This window comes from Eschrichtius robustus, chromosome 10 (assembly GCF_028021215.1).
Source record: "Eschrichtius robustus isolate mEscRob2 chromosome 10, mEscRob2.pri, whole genome shotgun sequence".
Lineage (NCBI taxonomy): Eukaryota > Metazoa > Chordata > Mammalia > Artiodactyla > Eschrichtiidae > Eschrichtius > Eschrichtius robustus.
This window is the reverse complement of record NC_090833.1, coordinates 43977545-43996449: the sequence shown is the minus strand read 5'-3', so window position 1 is coordinate 43996449 and position 18905 is coordinate 43977545. Positions and strand designations below refer to the sequence as shown.

Genomic DNA, 18905 nt, shown 5'->3' with positions numbered 1-18905 from the left:
CTTGCGTCCACGCTGATGGCTGCTGACGGGTCAGGGTGATGGGTGCTGAGGGCTGGTGGTGCTGAGGCAGTTTTAGACAACAGTGAAGTTTGCCGCATCGAATGACTCTTCCTTTCACAAATGATTTCTCTGTAGCATGCAGTGCTGTTTGACAGCCTCTTAACACAGAACTTTTTGCAAAATTGGAGTCAGTCCTCCCAAACCCTGCCACTGCTTTATCAACTAAGTTTACATAATATTCTAAATCCTTTGTTGTCATTTCAACAATCTTCACAGCATCTTTACCAGGAGTAGATTCCATCTCAGGAAACCACTTTCTTTGCTCATCCATATAATTTGTCATGTTCGTTTCATCATGAGATTGCAGCAATTCAGCCGCACCTTCAGGCTCTACTTCTAGTTCTAGTTTTGTTATTTACATCATACCTGCAGTTCCTTCCCCCACCGAAGTCTTGAACCCCTCAAAGTCATTCGTGAGGGTTGGAATCAACTTCCAAACTCCTGTTAATGTTGATATTTTGACCTCTTCGCATGAATCACATGTGTTCTTAATGGCATTTAGAAAGGTGACTCCTTTCCAGAATGTTTTCCATTGACTTTGCCCGGATCCATCAGGGGAATCACTATCTATAGCAGCTATAGCCTTATGAAATGTATTTCTTAAATAATAAGACTTGAAAGTCAAAATGACTCCTTGACTGCAGTATGAATATTGTGTTAGCAGGCATGAAAACAACATTAATCTCATTATACATCTCCATCAGAGCTCTTGGGTGACCAGGTACATTGTCTGTGAGCAGTAATAATTTGAAAGGAATCTTTTTTCTGATCAGATCTCAACAGTGGGCTTAAATTATTCAGTAAACCATGTTGTAAATAGATGTGCTGTCATCCAGGCTTTGTTGTTCCATTTCTAGAGCACAAGCAGAGTAGAGTTAGCAAAATTCTTAAGGGCCTTAGGATTTTCAAAGCGGTAAATGAGCATTGGCTTCAACTTTTAGTCACCAGCTGCATTAGCCCCTAACAAGAGAGTCAGCCTGTCCTTGGAAGCTTTGAAGCCAGGCATTGACTTCTCTTCTCTAGCTATGAAAGTCCTAGATGGCATCTTCTTCCAATAGAAGTCTGTTTTGTCTACATTGAAAATCTCTTGTTTAGTGTAGCCATCTTCATTCATTATCTTAATTAAAGATCTTCTGGATAACTTGCTGAAGCTTCTACATCAACACTTGCTGCTTCACTTTGTACTTTCATGTTATGGAGGTGGCTTCTTTCCTTAAACCTCATGAACCAACCTCTGCCAGCTTCAGACTGTTTTTCTGCAGCTTCCTCACCTCTCTTAGCCTTCCTAGAATTGAAGAGAGTTAGGGCCTTGCTCTGGATTAAGATTTGGCTGAAGGGAATGCTGTGGCTGGTTTGCTCTTCTATTCCAACCACTCAAACTTTCTCCATATCAGCAACAAGCCTGTTTTGCTCTCTCATCATTCGTGTGTTCACTGGAGTAGTACTTTTAATTTCCTGCAAGAACTTTTCCTTTGCCTTCACAACTTGTCAAACTGTCTGGCACAAGAGGCCTAGCTTTCAGCCTATTTCAACATTTGACCTGCCTTCCTCACTAAGCTTAATCATTTCTAGCTTTTGCCATTGTAGGATTATTAATTGGCCTAATTTTGATATTGTATCTCAGGAAATACAGAGGTTCAAGGAGAGGGAGAGAGAACAGGGAATGGCCAGTCAGCAGAGCAGTCAGAACACACACATTTAGCGAGTACGTTTGCTGTCTCATATGGATGTGGCTTGTGGCTCCCCAAAACAATTACAATAGTAACATAAAAGGTCACTGATCACAGATCACCATAACCAAAATAATAATCACGAAAAAGTTCAAAATAGTGTGAGAATTACCAAAATGTGACACAGAGACATGAAGTGAGCAAATGCTGTTGGGAAAATTGTACCAATAGACTTGCTCGATGCAGGGTTGTCACAACCTTCAGTGTGTAAAATGTGCAATATCTGTGGAGTGCAATAAAATGAGGAGTGCCTGTAAAATGTTAAAAGAAAAACCACCCAAGTTTGCAATCCTGTACAGAGAAGAAACTGGTAGCACTTGGTGTCCATTCAAGCCACATGTTTTCTTCTGATGTGTAATTTCATTTGATACCTACCTTATCATGCCTGTCCATTTTCTAGGCATTTAGAATGTATAGCTTCCAAAACTAGCATAAAGACAGAAAATTTCCTCAAACTTTCCTTAAGGTGTATTAAACGTAAGTCCTGGTCAAAGAAAACACAATTTTCAAATAATCCACTAATTTTAGATGTAATAGTTCTTAGACCTTGAAGTGCTAGCCTAGTGCTTAGAAATACCCAGACAGCAGGCTAAGTAAATAAATATACTGCCTCACAAAGGTGGCACAGCTGTCAGCCAAAATGTTAGATGAATGAAGTAATTAGTCCATTGTAAAAAATAATTACATGTATTTACTGCATATAGACAGAATTATTGATGATAATGGGCCTACAGGAGTGATCATGATGGGTTGGGTAAATCACAGGTGTCTCCAAATGATTCTAAATGTTTGCCTATTTAATTCTCCTTGCAAAATAAGCCCTTTCATCTTTGATAATGTTGGTACAGAACACTGGTGTTTGGGGAGGTGTGCTTATGGAAACGGAATGCTGTTCCCTTCTATTCACATACCAAAATATATGAGGTTTTGAGCCTTCTGTGGTCAAGCCAGCCTCACTTCCAGCAGTGCCAAGTTTTTTTTAGAAAATACTGGAGATTCCTAAAACGCATTAATGCTTTGGAAAATTGCTCTCATCACCAATAAGATGCTCTCATCACTCAGGCACCCACGTGTGCGTCCGTCATTTGACAGCGTCTCATTCAATAGTGTCTCAAGAACCAGGAATGAAAATAACAATGGCTCTCCTACCAGGTCGGTGGCTTCTCTCAAAGCGAAGAGAGAAACGCTGAACATCTCATCCATGTAATTTGTGACCATTAGAAAGACCGGGATGAGCTTTCGTTTAATCCCTTTGGACTAACAACATAGCCCATCTGGAGCATAAAAGCTCTAAGCCTAGAGAAAAGAGACAGCACAGATGAGCAGTTTCCACGCAGTTTCTCCATTCAGAGGTGCTAATAAGGAAAAATGCCGAATTACTATGATTACCCGTGACTTGAACATAGCTTATCACCTGCCAATATGAATGAAGGCCCCTGGAGGGCTGGGGAATGGCTGGAAGAACAATGGCCTTGGAGACAGAATCTCTGTGGTGTCTGAAAGAGGAATCTCCGCTGACTGCAAGACGGTCTGCCTTATAAAATGGAGCTCTTTTCTAAGTGAACCCTGCAAACTAGTCCTGGGGTGTTCCCATGCCATGGAGAAAGAAAATAGAAGAGCTCTCACGGAAAAATCAGGCCCATAAAACATGAAATGAAGGGAAGACAGAGCCAGCAATTATCCCAAAGAATCATACGAGATAGCCAATCGAAGATACTTCATAGTGAGGCCAAGCTCTCCTCAAATTCGGCAGATAATTGTCAGCCTGCTTTCTACTTTATGTGTTATTGTGTAGACTTAATTACACTGTGAAATCCCTCTTGTTTTCAGACCTAAGTGCCACTGGAATGCTGTTACAGCCGTCACATGAGATTCATTAGGAAGAAGAGCTTGGCTTTGTAGGGACTGGGCATTTGGCTGTTCCATGGAATCTTTTCTCTGTCATCACAAAGCTCCTGTGTTAAGGCCATTGTAGGCTCTACAGCACAGCACCTCCAGCCCTGCAAGGCCCCACAAGCCATCATGTCTCAGGGGTGGCTTGCCTCGTTGGCAGGTGCTAAGCTTTTATTTTTATTATGATAATGGGCTCATTTCCCCATGAGCTGTTTAGATTAAGTATTGCCACAGCCTGAGTTCTCTTTTATGGTCAACTTTTCACTTTATTTACTGCAGCACCAAAACAACTAGGATTTGTTTATTAATCTTTGTTCTCTTTGGGGACGGCTACAAGGAGAAAGGGCTCTCGGAAATTTGAAGAGTATTACCTTTTTGTTTAGTAATTCATGGTCCATCCTCACAAAGCCATGCATACATGCTTGTGCATACATGCTTGTGGGTGCATTCACATACACACACACACGCGCACACACACACACGCACACACGCACTCGCTTGGGGAGCCCCTACTCTCACACCATAGACACAGCAGCGTTCTAACATGCTTGTGGGTGCATTCACATACACACACGTGCGCACACACACACACACGCACACACGCACTCGTTTGGGGAGCCCCTACTCTCACACCATAGACACAGCAGCGTTCTAACATGGGACGGGGGGGTGGAGAGACTAACTGTAGGCTGGAGACCAGGACATGTGCCCTTCATTAATAGATGGAAGAGCAAATAACATAAAAACGTTTCTCATCTTCCACTACCTTCTCTAGATAAATCAGTGTTGTGCTCATAGCGCTGCTTCTAACATTTTTTCAGCTTTCTCCTAATTCCTAGTCCTCACCTCAGTCTAGTACATTTAAGAAATCTTGAAAAACTACCACTTTTGGAGAATGTGCTCAGAGGGTCTCTCCCTTCTTCTCGCCCAGCCCATCCCACACACGTACACATGCACATGCTCGGCTCCAGGTACTGTGTTCCTCTACACCTGAAAACTAATTCCCTTCTTATTCTAAATAACACACAGAGTGTTGTTGAAAAAGCTCATGCTGACAAGAGTTGCTGCAGTATCACCGGTTGCAGGGGATCATGTGTGTGGATTTGTATAGTTCTTAGTCAGAGCCATAGTTTCAACTGTACGTCCTGTGAACTCCATTGTATTGGAGAAACACCGTAAAACGTAGTTTTGATGTTCAGAGAACTTGAGGCCCTGGGTTAGTGGTCAGTAAATCTAGATTTAGTTCTCAAGCTACCACTAATTAGCTTCTGGCTTTGGTCAAGTCCTGAAAAGTCTAGGTTTCAGTATTTTTATCTGTATAAATGGGGGAGAGGGGTGGAAACTGAACAAGATCAAGGGGCCTAAATTCAAGTCCCTGCAGGTGCCAGGCAGGAACCACGATCAGGTGGGCCAGCTGGGGACTCGGGCCCCCGGGGGTCCACCCATCTAGAGAAGTCATCTGCTGCTCGGCCCCTGTCCATTGTTGCAGGCAGAACTTGAGGTAATCCAGACTGTTATGAGAAATCTTTTGATTTCTTTAGACAGAGTAGGGGTCAACCCTGTGCTAGCCAACCAAAATTTTGGCAAACCAGATTCCAGTTAAGCAGCTTCTGAACTACTTCCCCTCCAAGGTCCTCCAGCCCTATTTTGTATGGCATTTAGAGCCATCCAGCAACTGGCATGAAAACCAAGTATTCAGAAGAGTGTACGGACCCTGGGGAAGACGGTCACTGAATCGCTCAGGTCATCGAACAATTATGAGCTGTGGTCATCCCTCACTCTACACTGTTTCAGCAGGTCCAAGTAGTTTGTGATGAAAATTGAGATGGGATTGCTGGCTTTTGAGAAGGAGGAGGGGCTTAGGAGGAACATTAAAGGAAACAAAACTCCATATTTAACTGTACATGATACTCCTGGTTGACGGTATCCATAAGGAAGAGGAAGTAGGTCTCTGTATAATCTACCACACGACTCTGGAGACTCAGCAAAACCTCTCAGGGCTGTAAGAAATAAAAGCACAGAAGTACAGAAAAAGGAGCAATCAAAACGTACCCAGTAGTCCACAGAAGCCATCAAATAACACAGGAGAGAAAATGGGTAGCAATGAATAAGGCACTGAACACAGCAAAATTCTCAGACCAAGCGAAACATTTTTGAAGAAAACTTTCCAAATTCTGTGAAGTTTTCTAAAGGTAGAGTAAGAGGCAAAGGCTCTAAACCTAGGGGGAAAGATAGAATCTCTGGCTGGTGCCTCCTGATTAACAAGTAGAAAGTGATCCAGTTGTTATAGCGACTTGAAGATACACAAAAGAAAACATCACTTCTTTAAAATATTCCTGACAATGAATAGGCAGAGTCTTTCAAAATATCTTCTTAAAAATGTAAGAGGCTCTTTTTTTTTTTTTTTTTTTTTTCTTTAAGAGCCTATCACACAGAATGCTTCTTAGATTTTTTTCCCCCCGCCAGATAACAAGACTTGTTTACACAAGCTCTAGTTTGCTTACACAGGTGAGCAATTTGGGCAAAAAGTAATGACTTATTACTAACAGAAAATATGTCTGTTAGAGAATAAATTTTGTTTTTCAGCAGTTTGTTTCTGTTTAGGCAGCAAAGGGAGATCAACGTATGTTGTCTTGGTTTTCCCTTTTTTCTAACGACGTATTTAGCTGGAGAGTTTCCCTGGATGCTGAGGTTGTGAAATGCACCTCAGCAGAGTCAGGAAATGAAAGGAAAGGATTTTCAAAATCCTAAAGCATAGGATTTTGGTGGGACTGCATGCCCAGTCCCTCTGCCTCCTCCAGCTTGGCTCCTGCAGCCCCAGACATTTACTTCAGAATCCAAAGGATCGGGCTTCCCTGGTGGCACAGTGGTTAAGAATCCGCCTGCCAATGCAGGGGACAGGGGTTCGAGCCTTGGTCGGAGAAGATCCCACATGCTGCGGAGCAACTAAGCCCGTGTGCCACAACTACTGAGCCTGTGCCCTAGAGCCCGTGAGCCACAACTACTGAAGCCCACGCTCCTAGAGCCCGCGCACCACAACGAAGAGCAGCCCCTGCTTGCCGCAACTAGAGAAAGCCTGTGCACAGCAACGAAGACCCAGTGCAGCCAAAAATAAAAAATTAAATTAAAAAAAAGGATCCAAAGGATTGCTCTGTTTTGCTCCAGACAGTTTAACTTTGGCAGAGTATCCTGACTGGAGATTCCAAGCAAAGTCTTGAAATGAAAACTGCAATGATGAAATATCCTGGGGAGCCCTTCTGTACGGGGTGGAGGGCTCTTACTTAAATGATTTGGGTAAACTGTTGGTGCAAAGTCCAGATGAAGTGTCCCAAGGCTATGGCCTGGACAGACATTCTTTAGCTGACAATGTGATGTGATATATATATATATTTATTTATTTTATTTATTTATGTTTGGCTGCATTGGGTCTTCCTTGTTGCACACAGACTTTCTCTAGTTGCTGCAAGCAGAGGCTACTCTTCGTTGCGTTGCGTGGGCTTCTCATTGCAGTGGCTTCTCTTGCTGCGGAGCACGGGCTCTAGGCGTGCAAGCTCAGTAGTTGTGGTGCACGGGCTTAGTTGCTCCGCGGCATGTGGGATCTTCCCAGGCCAGGGATCGAACCCGTGTCCCCTGCACTGGCAGGTGGATTCTTAACCACTGCACCACCAGGGAAGTCAGGGATCAGTGGTCTTAAATAGCATAGTAAGCCTGCATATTATGGTCTTTTAGAATGAGTGTGGGAATATTTTTAAGCAAGGATGTGTAATCTTAAAGAGAAGTGGAGTAGAGGAGATAGAGAAATCACTTGGAATTCACAGAAAGAGAAGTTTCCAAATCTGCATTTGTTCTGTATGATCTTGGACAAGACTTGGGGCTCAGTTTACTCATCCTTAAAACGAGGGGCTTGGACCACCTTCAGTTCAGCCAATATATCAAGCACCTTCTACATGCTGTCACCTCCCACCTGTGTCCTCAACAACCGCTCCTCCTCAGTGTATGGCTCCAAATACAGTACCACTCAGCTGCTCAAGCCAAAACTCCTAGAAACCGTTATTTCTCCCTCTCTCTCTGGGCTTTGTTAGGAATACCTCTCTCCACAATTCAGAAACAAGTGAGCATTAAGTTTTGGCAGGGGTGTCATACAGAAAAAAGAGAAAAATATCAACCTGATTGTTTATAAGGCTAAAGTGGAGAATGTGTATTAGATCTACAAAAAAATGAGCAACCTAACACTCCTCCTGCCTCCATGAAACTTCCCATCTCAAGCATGCTGCGTCTCTTCTCCCAAACTCACCAATCACACAGGACAGAGCATTCCTCTTCCCCTTAAGAAGAAGTAGGCGAACTAGACAGAAGGACTGGTAGCTAGCTTTCCAATATTTTAAAGAGCAAGGCAGAAACACAGAGAAAAATGGTGGTCCCTAAACACGCGCTATATCACTGCATTAGTTTCCAAGGGCTGCTGTAACAAAGAACCACAAATTGAGCTGGCTTAAAACAACAGAAATGTGTATTTCTCACAGTTCTGGAAGCCACAAGTCCAAAATCAAGGCATCAGCACAAGTGACTCACTTCTGGCGGCTCTGAGGGAGGTTCGTTCCTCACCTCCCTTGCTTCTGGTAGTAGCTAGCCATCCTTTCCTTCCTTGGCTTTACACCTTCATGACTCTAATCTCTGCCTCAGTGGCCTCATTACCATCTTCCTTCTGTGTCTGTGCGTCTGTCTTCATGTGCCTTCTTATACGGACATCAGTCATTGGATTTAGGGCCCCACCCTAATCAAGTAGGACCTCATCTTAACTTCGTTATTTCCAAGTAAGGTCCCATTCACGGGCACCAAGGGTTGGAACTTGAATAAATTGTTTGGGGGGGACATAATTCAATCCAGTCACCCAGTCGTTTCTACTTCCTAAACATTTTTCACTCTGCCCACTTCGACCCACATCCGTGACCATACTTTAGTTCAGGTCACGAACACAGTTCACTTGGATACTGCAATAGTCTTCTAACTGGTCTCCCTAATGCTAGTCTTTTTCTACTCTTTCACTCTCAAAATCCAGTCTCTATACTGCAAAAATGACTTTCTAAAATTTAAACCTGGTTGTGACAACTGCCTATGAATCTAAAATGATTTCCCACGGCTCTGGGTAAAGTCTGTATCCCTGAGCGTGATGTAAAAGCTTCTTCATAATCCAGTCACTGGTCTCTTCTGTCTTCTCTCTCCTGTCTTTTCCTGCTTCCTAGAGCCCTAACATCTACTCTTCACTCTAACTACCTCAAATTCTTTGCAATTCACTTTTGTACTTTTCGCATTCTTTTATTTAAAAACCTGTATGTTTTTAAGGCGAAGGCATCTATGCTGTATTCTAACAAGATTTTGCCACTCCCTCTATGGTTTCTTCAAGGAGACTCTCATGAGCCCTTTTACTTAAGGAATTATTGCCATATATTTAACTCTTTCTACCTCCAGGCCTTTCCACACAAAAAGGTCCTTTCTTTCTCTCTCTCTCTCTCCTTTTCCCTCCCTCCCTCAAACTCATTCTTCAGGTCTCATCTAAGCTGTCACTTCCTCAAGGAACACCCCCCCAACATACACCCTATTTTCTTCTTTGTAAATCGTTCACAATTCCATTAGTAACACTGATCACACAGCACTCCTTACAATACCTTTTTACTTGCTGCATTGCCCCCTAGACCCTGAGCTCCATATTGTACAGGAATTAGTCATCATTGTAGCCCTAGCATATAGTACAACGCAAAATATATTTGTAGAAGGAATGAATTAATGCTGGCCATAACGCTAGGCACTAGGGTTGCAGAGATAAGTAAGATATATTCCCTGACTACGGCAGGTCATTAATAATTCACAATATCCAACTGAATAAGAGAGGCAGCATCAATATAAAGCTAACTGGAAGCTCAGAAAAAAAGACTCATTCTTTTGGAAGAACTAGAGGACTCAAAACAAACGAACAAAAATGTTTCATACTCTTAGGACATACAAGCTGGGCCTTGAGCTTAAGTTCCCTTCTGGCTCTTACATTTTATGAGTCCAAGTCTTTCATCAAAATTTCAAAGAACTTCCTGCCACTGTTTTAGTGTCTTTCTGAAATAACTGATGCTCTTTCATCCACCAAATTTTCATATCCTCTTCTCAAGGTATTTTCTTTCTTCTTCTTTACTAAGTTCTTTATTTTTCTTCACAGTCTAAGAGCTGTTCGTTTTCTTGGTTATTCTGCAATTTTAGTATGATGGGTCTTCTAGCAGATTAAAAACATAATTATGTGTTTATGCTGTTTCTTGGGACTAATGCTTAGAATCTTTTAACAATTCTGGAAAATTCCCAGGTATTCTATTATCTTTGAATATTGCCTCTTTCCCATTCTGTTGGGTTGGCCAAAAACTTCTTTCAGGTTTTTCCATAACATCTTATGGAAAAACCTGAACGAATTTTTTGGCCAATCCAATATTATCTCTTTTGGGAACTTTGATATATGTTAGACCTTGTTGTTTTAACCTCCATTACCTCTCATCACTCTTTCCTGTTTTCTATCTTTTTGTCTCTCTGGACTGAATTTTCAGTCTTTTCTTTGTATCTATCTTTGAGTTTACTAGTTTTCTTCCTCTTATGCCTTATCTGCTTAACCTATCTATTGAGTTCTAAATTCACATTTTTATGTCTCTGTCTCTCACTTATAGAGGTTATATTTGGTTCTTTTCAAACTGGTTACTTTTCTGTGTTCAGGATGCTCTTTTATTTCTTTAAAAATATTAAATATTTGTTATCTTTATATTCCATGTCAGATAATTTCAAGATCTGTAGTCTCTGTGGGTCTGATTCTGCTGTCTGTTATTTCTGCTGACTTTCACTCAGAGCACCTGATTTCCTTATGGTTTATGTTTTTAAACTGTGATCATTCTCCTTGAATGTGATAATATTTTGAGATCTGTGTTAAGATTACATTTCTCTAGAGAAGATTTGCATTTGCTTCTTCCAATTGCCTAGGGATACTACCTACCTGGAACCAGTTTAAATTGAGTTTGCCTTTTGAGGTGTTTTAGAACACATAGATAACATGAATTCTGATTAAAAACTCTATGTAAGATCCAGTGTGTGTTTACAAATTCTCAGAGGAGGTTTGCTGTTGATATTATAATCTATCCAAGGCTAAGACCAGGATGATTTTTTTTCTGTCCTCTTCTCCTGGCAAGTTTATTTTTAATTCATCCTTACACTGACACTGTAGTCCTTGGGTTCCCACTTCAGTCTTGTATTTTATCTGGCAACCCTAACTATAATAAGAATGCTCTGAATTTCTTCATTTAAAAAGAGAGATAAAAGCCTAATTAAGGGGGAAGAGAGAAGAATCATAACTGGGTTTCTCTCTGGCCCTAAACAAATATTTCTGCAGTGCTCTAGATTAAAGGTTTTTTCACCTATTTTACATTTTGCCACATCATGATGTCTTCTCTAATTAGCTTTGTTAATTGCTGTCCCCTTACCAGATTGCAAACTCCTTGAGAGCAAGGATTGCCTTTCTTTTCTGCATATACTCATTACAATATGAAAAGCAGTGTATGGACTGCCATTAAGTATGTGTTTATTGCTCCTAAGTCATTTCACTGCCGAGTTCTCCTCCTTTTCCATCCACCCAGGTGCTCAAGCCAGAGTCAGGGAATCATCCTACCTCCCTACCTCTCACATTTTATCATCTATTCTTCTATCTTTTTAATTTCTCTCAAATCTGATTTTTTTTGGCCACGCTGCACAGCAAGCAGGATCTTAGTTCCCCCACCAGGGATCAAACTCACGCCCCCTACAGTGGAAGTGCCGAGTCCTAACCACTGGACCACCAGGGAAGTCCCCAAATCTATTTTCCTTCATGACTGCAGCCACAGTCTTAGTTTATCTCTAATCATTTTCCCTCTAGTATATTCCTTAAAAGGGTGTTTCTCAAACGTGTTACATGGAATCGTGGTTTTGCATGATTTAATAAAGGTAACCATGTTTATAGTAAAATAAGTTATTTTGTAATACAGTTTTTCATGGCTTCCCATTACTCTTAGATTAGAATGCAAACCTCTTACCTTGGCCTAGAAGACCACATTTGATCTGATCCTGCCCTTGAACCTGGCCTCATATCCTGACTCTCTCCCTTTCTCCTTATTCCCTTTAGCCCCACTGACCTTCTTGACGTTGCCTGAACAGATCAAGCTTTCTTAGCCTCTGTTTGGAACACTCTGCCCTCAGAACTTCACATGACTAACTCCTTGTTACCATTCCAATCTCTATTCAAATGTCAATTCTTGAAAGGCTCTCTCCCAACTAGCCAATCTAACACTTCCCTTCTCCCCTCTAGTCTCATCACTTCTAACCCTTTATCTGAATGTGTATACTTATTTACGTCTTCCTTCTTCATTCAATGCCTATTTCTGGAGCATCTGCTATGTGCCAGGCAATACTGTTGGTATTAAGGTACAGAAAAATAAAACAAAACAAAACAAGCTGTCTTCATGGAGTCTGCATTTTAGACTTCCATGAATGTATGAACCAGCCATGTTCATACATTCATTGAAGATTTATATTTACATTCTAATAATTATCTGCTTTTTCTTTTATTGTCTGTTTTCCCCCTAAAATGTAAGCTCCAGAACGAATGAATAAGTGAATGAACATACGGCTGTAGTGAGCAATCCTCATAGGAACTCAGCTGTGTATATTCAGCCATCACTTCTACCAGCTAGTTGACTTAGAGAAGGATGAAAATCCATAAACAGCTTGCCTATTATGCTATTCCATTGTTGGAATCAGGAGACTTGGTAAAGACTAAAGTCCAACAGAGAACTGAGCCTTCTTTAGCCAACATTTGTAGACAATGATTTAGATTATTTATTCATGTCTCTTCTACTACTGTGTCCCTCCAGTGTGCCGTGCCCCATTGTCAGCTGCACTATTTGCCTTACTGCCAATTCAAATATTTATTCATTGTCCTTGGACACCATTGAGGACAAAATGACTGAAAACCATCAACAGTCCCCCTAACCAAATACTTTGTATCCCAGCACCATTGAACCTTCCAGAAAAATCTTCTGCTTTGGCAAAGCTGTCAGAGGGTCCATTTCATATTTGAGTGTTCCCTATCTGAAGCAATTTTAAGTGCAAAGCCTGTTTGGATTATGTACTTTCTAGTGCTAGGCTTATAATTAGTTGCATTCTTTGGGCATATAAATCTCTTAACCCAGTTCATTTTCCTTGGGTAGACTGAAGAACTTCCGTGACTCGCCTACAAATTTGTACAGCACTGTGCAGTAACTAAGTACATATTTACTCTGGGATAATATGCATTATTGACAATGTGCTTAATTATCTCCCTGAACAATTTAAGTACTGGCTGCTTGTAATGCTGTCTCTCTCCTCAAAGGGAGCAGTAGTGCATCTCAGTAGGGGGTGGACATTCTGCTGAAGCTCCAACAAGGCTGCAGGTGCTCATAAATGGTGGTTTAAGAATGGTTGGCCCAAGTGACAGCCCCAGCCCACTTAGGGAGTCTGAGGCAGAGCCAAGAACAACCCCATTTCCTAGTCATCTGCCTCCTTTACAGAATCCTATCGGAAAAACAATTCATATTAAAAGTGAATTTTTTAAAAGGAGTTTACACAAACATCTGCCACTGTTTTAACCACACCCCATGGAAGAACGTCAGTCTTGTCCCAGTGATGTAGAATTAGGGAATGCTGAGAAACAAAATGGAAAGATGAGAAAATAGAAGTAGGCAGGAAAGGGACAGAAAATGAAGAGCAGAACCAAAAGTCCAGGTCCCTTGGGGGAGATCTGTGGGAGGAGAGTGTTTCCAAACACGTGGCCCAAATGAGCCCTAGAACTCATAACCTGAGCACTTTCTTTCTTCCCTTAATAGCATTTTTGATTCTAATTAATTCCATAACACACATTTATTAGGAAAATATGGAAACATACACAGACACATAAATGAAATAAATCACACATAACTACTATTGACATTTTAGCTTTTTCTTCTGATTTTTGATAAAGTTGTATCTAGATAGATAGATAGATAGATAGATAGATAGATAGATAGATTATACATGTATCTAGATATGGATTATCATCCTTTTTTACCTAGCCTATCTTGAAAATGTTTTCATGTCTTTAAACACTCTTGAGAAACAAAATTTTAATGGCTGTGTACTAGCCCATCTTGTACGAATGTACCAGATTTTTTTTAACCTATTCCCAATAGATGAACTTTTAGGCTGTCTTTTGCAGGGACATAAGTATTGGTTATTTTCATCTAGAAAGTTTGTTCTGGGAATAAATTTATGTACTAAAGCTATAGTGGGTGGTAGAAAGGTGGAGAAAGTAGAATCTAGCCCTATCACTCAAACACGTTCATTCATGTCTATATTTTCAACTTTTCCTCCACCCCAAAAGTGCTAGGTGAACAAGCTGATTAGAATTATATAGTCTGTCTGTAAATAAGGGCCGGAAGCCAAGTGCAGGGAGTCCTTATATATAAATATATGCATATGAGTGAAGTCATCAGAGTCACTCCTTTCAATTATAACTTTAAGGAACCAAACGTAAGACATATTCCTGGAAGTTTAACATATGAATTCATTAGCTCAGATGTGGCTTTTGGTTAGGCGTGGCCTGAGTCAGTGGCCTTCAAAGAGAAGTGTGCAAGACAATCCATTGGGCTGCAGAAAAATATAGAACTTGTATTCAAAATTATTTTTAGGTTATTCTCTTAAATGTTCTACTTTAGCATGCCTTTTTTTTTTTTTTTTTGGCTGCGTTGGGTCTTCATTGCTGTGCGCAGGCTTTCTCTAGTTGGGGTGAGCGGGGGCTACTCTTCATTGCAGTGCGCAGGCTTCTCATTGCGGTGGCTTCTCTTGTTGCGGAGCACGGGCTCTAGGTGTGCGGGCTTCAGAAGTTGTGGCTTGCGGGCTCAGTAGTTGTGGCTCGCGGGCTCTAGAGCACAGGCTCAGTAGTTGTGGCGCACGGGCTTAGTTGCTCCGCGGCATGTGGGATCTTCCCGGACCAGGGCTCGAACCCATGTCCCCTGCATTGGCAGGCGGATTCTTAACCCCTGCGCCACCAGGGAAGCCCTAGCATGCCTTTTTAAGGTATGTAAAATATTCATGCACCAGTACATATAAATAATTTACACACACACATATATGCATTGCAGGTACCTGTTAATTTTTTTTTAAACCATATTTCAAAAAAATATGGGGATTACTGCTTTTGATTTGTGGTATTATGGAGCTCGGAGAGTTATTGGGGCTAGAAACCTATAAAGTATGGGTGGAGCATCAGTTTGGTCTAATGCTTTGCCTGAATGTGGGAGGCACTGGGAAGGCAAGTAAAGCCCCAAGTTTGGTCAAGCCTAGGGTATAGGTGATTGGGCCTGGAAAGGTGACTGAGCCAAAAAGTCGAGATCACCTGAGAAAAGCAAGCCTCTAAGGTATGCTGAATTACAATGAGGTGGGTGCTGTTTTACGGCACAGATGTGGCCTAAGAGGCCAAGGTAGAAGGACCCTTAATGAGTCTAGGACAGCTGAGAAGAGACTGAGGTAGGTGAGAGCTTAGGAGCCTCCCAAGACTGCAAGTTTAACATGCCCATTAGTCTAGCATTCTAGGCAGTAACCTAGTAGGTTTTTGCAGTAATGGGACATGGGACAGACAGGTTTCAATAGGCAGTAGTAGAGGGAAGCCTGGCTAGCACGGGGTATGGACAAAGTCCTAGAAGCCTAAAAATGTATTTTGAGAGAAATAGCCCAAGGCAAGTTAGGAGCACCTTGACACTAACTTTTCCCCACAGTTTTACAGAGATTCAATTCTGCCTAAACAATATATCTAATCCCTGGCTAATTCTGGCATATCTAGATATTATACGATAAAAGGCTAGTCTTGAGGCACCGAGTTTCCTCTGTCTCCCTCAAACGAAAAAGAAACATACAATAAGAAACATAAATTTAGAGAAAGCAAATTAGAGTCATTTTAGCTTGTATGTATTTTTAATTACGTGACTCAAAGTTTATGTAAACCATAAAAATAAATTTTTTTCTCTGGACATTTTTAAATGTTCAGTTCCATCTGAAGTTTAAAATATCTCTTTTCCAATATAGTTTGTAAGTAGGATGTACAGAACTCCTAATGTGGCCCTGATCCACCCCTATTCAATGGTGAAGGCTATAGGTATTACTGAGAACAAAATAAAATGTCAGAGAATGTAAGTTGACCACTGAAGGTGACATTGACAGCAGGAGTCAATGTCTCCATGAGGACAGGGCATTTGTGGTGAGTTCCAGCCCTGCTGGTCTCCAAGGAAACAGTGGAAAGGTGACGCAGAGAATCACGTAGCTCTGTCCAGACAGAGTGGACGCTGTAGTCCTACTCACCCCATCCCGTAAAAATGAGACAATAAAACAATTTTTCTCAAGAAATGAAGGCTGTATCCCCATCTTGACAAGGCATCTGCTCGCACATTCTCCTTAGCTGGGATGTGAGCAGCTGAAAGCCAGTGGCTGTTTCTGAAGGCTTTTTTCTAAAAGTGGAAGTCTCTCACTCTCTGAATTCTGTCTGAACTTGCCCCATCCCTCCTCAAAATATGCTCTCTCAGCTCAAAGTTTGACAAGATCAAATAACCAGAGCTATTTAAATACCCTGTTTTGGGTAAAGCTTCCAAGACAGTTAACAATTCTAGCTTGTTTACACTCTTCAAACACCACCCCCTCACTCCTCGCCCCCAACACACACACGCATATTAGAAGTCAGGAAAATGCACCTTCCTCCTTAAGCCCTCCTTACCAAGCAAATGCCAACTTGACTTAGAGTCAGTTTCTAGGTTTGGAATTGTTACCTTTCCTTAATCCCATAGCAGCTGCCTCTCAGTGGTCAAGCTAAATCCATTTAGCTGACGTTTGACTTGTGGATCTTCTGCGGTAGAAAAATTTTTCTAAATAACTCTTAATGCTTTAGAACTGTTAATGAGAAAGACTAGTGGGCATTCATGAGCTGTTATAAGACAGGGTTCCTGTTCTATGCCTTATTCATTTATGCAAACTGTTGTAAAGGTACCAAATTCACTGTGCAACTGGGCTGGAAAAGTCCCTGGAATGGAGATTACATTGGTATGCACATTTCTGAGGCTTGGTTCTGTTTCACATTTTCATCAGTGACCTGCTTAAGGGAGCAGAGAGCAAACTCATTAAGTTCCTAGATGGGAGGGATGGCCAGAACATTAGAGAACAGGATTAGAGTTTCCCCAGCCTTTGCCAAATTAGCAAAACTGTCAGAGTCAAATATGTTCATGGGCGACAGGCAGGGAAGAGGAAAGCTGCCCAAATGCAAGCCTAGTAGTAGCAACTTATTTAGGAGCAGAACTGAAAAGACTATAGATGCAAGCACAGACTAGTAGCAGGAAATAAACTTACCCAGTATAACCACTAGCGTTCATTGGGACCTTTGCACCCCCTTAAGATGGATTCAGATTCCCCAATCAATGGATTGGAGAAGCATAAAGCCCTCCCCTAAGAATTCTAAGAATTCCAGTGAGCTTTTCTTCTCATGGCACCTCTAAATTCAGATTCCTGATTCCATTTAATTTCCCTGGTTTATGATTCATTTCACTGTCCTGCTCTAGTCACCCTATAGCAAACCACGTTGACCCAGACATAAAAACCATTTCCCTCCCATGAGCAAACCATGGCCTCCTGCAGAAGGGCCTGGCTATCTCCTTGGTTGTCTTGGCTCTTGCTTAATCCTTCTGATTAAACTTCTATCCCAAGTAGCTTAGCAAGATATTTTCCTAAATACAGACAGTTCTCTCCTTTAGAGGAACTCTGGGACCAGCTATTAAGATAATAACATTTACACCTGTGTTATCTAACAGAAGCGAACATGACAAAGTCCTTTAGAGGAACTCTGGGACCAGCTATTAAGATAATAACATTTACACCTGTGTTATCTAACAGAAGCGAACATGACAAAGTCACGAGCCAACAGTGCTTCAGCCAAGGGCCGGCCCATATCTTCTGTAAAGTAAATAAATACTAGATAGTAAATACTTTCTAACTCTATCGCAACCACTCCGATGCTATAACATGAAAGCATTCATACACAATATGCAAACAAAAGGGGCCTGACTGGATTTGGCCCCCGAGTGGGCCATAGTTTGCCAACTCCTGCAACACTCAGCTTCAGAATCTTAGACTTTCGGGGAGGCTTAGCAGCCGTATCATCCAACCTGCAGAAATCAGCACCCAGAAAACAGAGTGATGCTTACGCGAGTTCACAAGACAGGTAAGCCAGGGTTAAAACTTCAAATTAGAAACAGGTAGCCCAGTTCCCAGGCCAGCCTATATCATCACTAGGCTATTTCCAGAAGGTTCTAAGGATCCCTGCTTACATGGCAGAACCTCTTCTAGAAATTCTCCACTGTAACTTTGGCACATGCATTAGTCGTAGTATGTGTGAGACACAGTAGTATCGTCTTGCAGCACATCGAGGAGGAGGACCCAAGATGAAAGTCTGACTAAAGATGCGGGTGAAGTTGACTCTACCACCAAGGGGCAGACTTCTTGAAAACCAGAGTAAAGCCTAGAAGAGATCAGGAAGGAAAACTAGGCACAAAGTTCAAAGGACATAATTTTATTTCGTTTAAATAAAGTTAAAGGTGACATAAATCCTCATATACCAAGAGGAATGTTTCCCAAAGGAGCAATTGTTTTCCATCTCCTTTTAGAATGAAAAGAGCAGAAGTGGAGTATAGGTTAGATCACAGAAAGAACTTAATGGAGGTAACCCTGTTACTCACGAGAACTGCAGGCCAGAGGAAGTCACAGAATTGTCTTAATAATTGGATCTGGGAGTTGGCATCTTTCAGGGAGGGACAGGAGGGAGGGAAATAGACTGAGTCAGTGATTCTCAACGTCCTTTCTGTCTCATTAAGTCCCCTGAAAGCTGTAGGAAAGAGTCCTTCTCTGAGCCAACAGGGACACATTGAATCATTGTGTTTAATGAGAACAGGACAGTTTCTTTAAGAGGGTGGTGAAGTGCAGAACACAAAGTGGATGCTGTATTGGAAAAAAAATAATTGTCCAGATTTCAAAGGAGCTTCCCAAAAGACACTCCCTCACATTGGCAGGCATTTGGGGTAACTCATGAAAAACCCACCACTCGTGGTTGGAAGCTTGCAGCCC

At 41.6% G+C, this 18905-nt stretch overlaps 1 protein-coding gene across 1 annotated transcript in view; it reads left to right on the top strand.

The window, feature by feature from the left end:
• Positions 1-18905, top strand: part of PCSK5 (proprotein convertase subtilisin/kexin type 5) — a 451875-nt gene that overhangs the window by 386173 nt on the left and 46797 nt on the right. The window lies entirely within an intron of this gene.